Source organism: Bombus affinis, unplaced genomic scaffold (assembly GCF_024516045.1).
Source record: "Bombus affinis isolate iyBomAffi1 unplaced genomic scaffold, iyBomAffi1.2 ctg00000942.1, whole genome shotgun sequence".
Classification (NCBI taxonomy): Eukaryota; Metazoa; Arthropoda; class Insecta; order Hymenoptera; family Apidae; genus Bombus; species Bombus affinis.
The window spans coordinates 1-2455 of NW_026109455.1; the positions used below are offsets into that span (position 1 = coordinate 1).

Here is a 2455-nt window from a genome sequence, read left to right on the forward strand (position 1 = left end):
CGTCGTACGCGCGTGTATACCTCGTCTTTAATTAAATCAAAGTTTCACTCCAGCCTCGCCAAAGGGGATCGTCTTCTTCCTCGTCTACGATCTCTTCTCCTGTACGTGTCCAGAGATTCTCTCTGGCATGACGACGACGACCATCCAACGACTTTGTAACGGACTCTCGTGCGCATCTTCGTCAGGTACGGAAACGTTGCGCAACACCTCGAGCTTGGTAAAACACCCGTAGCCGATCATAGACACGCGCTAGTTCGCACACGATTTCTACGATTTCCGACGAACGTGGCTTTGGGCCAGGGCCGGCGGGCAGAGAGATACGCGAACGACGGGGAAAATTCGTCCCGATACAAGTAACGCGTACTCTCCGATCTCCGCGCAACGCCTGGGGATCATCTCCCTAAGTCATCAGCGCTCGAAGAAATCACGTGTGCGTTCCCGGATCTACGGCTCTCTTTCGGGGATAAATTACAAGCACAGAGTATGTTAAACGCAACGACGACCCATCGATGCGACGGTCCTCGTCGTTGTCAGTCGCTCGCGCAGAGTATATCTCTACGCACGAAGAGACGGAGTGGGCATTAGATCCCTGGGGCTATTCGAGTAAAACGTCTTAAGAAAAGACGGTTGTACGGCAAAATTCCGCACCGTTACCAAGTTTACTTTTATCTGAGGCTGTTCTCCTTCTCTCCTCTCTCGACCGAGTTCCCATATTTGCTTTCTCTCAGTCTCGCCAAAATAATATTCATTTAAGACGACGTCGGGGGCGCGGACATCGTGCTCATCGAAAACCTGCAAACGTATGCAAATCTGCTGATATGAAAAAAAAATCGGTCACGAGGACAACACTACGTATATATATATATATATATATATATATATAATATATTCGATAACCGACACGAAGCGGTGCATAAGCGGGCGGTCGTACGAAAGGACGACTCACGACGCCGCTAGCACTCACGCAGGTCCGTGACGGTTCTCTCCGCTCTTATTCGTATCCTTCTTCGTGCGCTTCCTCCGACTCTGAAACGTTCTACGTATCGTAAGAACGACGGCGGGTTGTCGAAGGCACCAAGGGACAGAGAGAGACAGAGGTAGAGTTTCGTAGTGTCTCCCGTGAACACGATAGTTTATATATCGAGCATGCGTACGAATTGCACGGTCTCGACACGACCGCGACGAACGCCGACGAGCGTCCAACAATCGCTCGTACGTCGCGTACGTTCTCTCGCGTCCGCTCTTGTTCGTATCCTTCTTCGTGCGCTTCCTCCGACTCTGAAACGTTCTACGTATCGTAAGAACGACGGCGGGTTGTCGAAGGCACCAAGGGACAGAGAGAGACAGATAGAGAGGAACGACACGCAACGCAAGCAGTCTTAGGTTTACGTGAGCAACCCTCAGCCAGGCGTGGTCCAGGAATTGTATCCGTGGACCGCAATGTGCGTTCGAAATGTCGATGTTCATGTGTCCTGCAGTTCACACGTTGACGCGCAATTAGCTGCGTTCTTCATCGACCCACGAGCCAAGTGATCCACCGTTCAGGGTAATCTTTTCATATATTTTTTAAAACTCTTGTACTCCATGTACTCTTAATACTCGGTTCGAGCGAAGCCGAGATCCGACACGACCGACCAACGGGAATCGGACGCGCAGAAGTCGCCGGAAGATCGACGACACGAAAACGTTCGAAAATGAAATCCGACGAACGCGCGAAGATACGCGCGTCCGCCGGCCGGGCGAAAAGTACATTATGATATATAACAACCATCGAGATCGAAGCTCCGTTCGTCAGGAAACGACGGGGATATAACACCCGATTCTGAATCCTCTGTGCAGCACACGATCTCGCGAAGAAATACGCACGGTGGCTAGCCCATATATATATATATGTGTGTGTGTGTATATATAATACGATATGCATTCCTCTCGTCCAATTATTCAAGAAAAAGAGCGTGCGCCTCCATCGTTCGGGTGATGTAAAGATTCGATGGGACTCGCGCGACCCTCGGCCTCGAGCGGTCTTTCCTCCCAATATCCAGAAGCCGAGCTTTGAAAAAACTCTAGCGACGGCACGGGTGTCCGACTCACGACATCGAGGCTTCGAAGTCGGCGATCTCCTCCGAACGGATGGCGATCGCGACGACTCAAAGCGTGAAAAAATCGACGAAAGAGAACACATCTCCGTTCAGGTGATTGTTTTTTTTAAAAAATAAAAAAATTCGATGGGACTCGCATCCATCTACCTCGCGCGGTCTTTCTTCCCAATATCCAGAAGCCGAGCTTTGAAAAAACTTCAGCGACGGCACGGGTGTCCGACTCACGACAACGAGGATAGACAGCCTGCGGTCCCCTCTGAACGGGGTTATATGCGACGAACTAGACGAAACTTTAGTCGTTCAGGTGGTATAAAAAAAAAAAATTCGATGGGACGCACGCGCAGCCGTCGTCCTCG

The 2455-nt window shown here is 50.6% G+C and overlaps 1 non-coding gene across 1 annotated transcript; it reads right to left on the reverse strand.

Moving 5' to 3' along the window:
• Positions 1-1394: 1394 nt before the first annotated feature.
• Positions 1395-1549, reverse strand: LOC126928423 (5.8S ribosomal RNA). The gene has a single exon (XR_007716644.1). It is a non-coding gene; the product is annotated as a 5.8S ribosomal RNA (ribosomal RNA).
• Between the last annotated feature and the right edge of the window lie 906 nt (positions 1550-2455).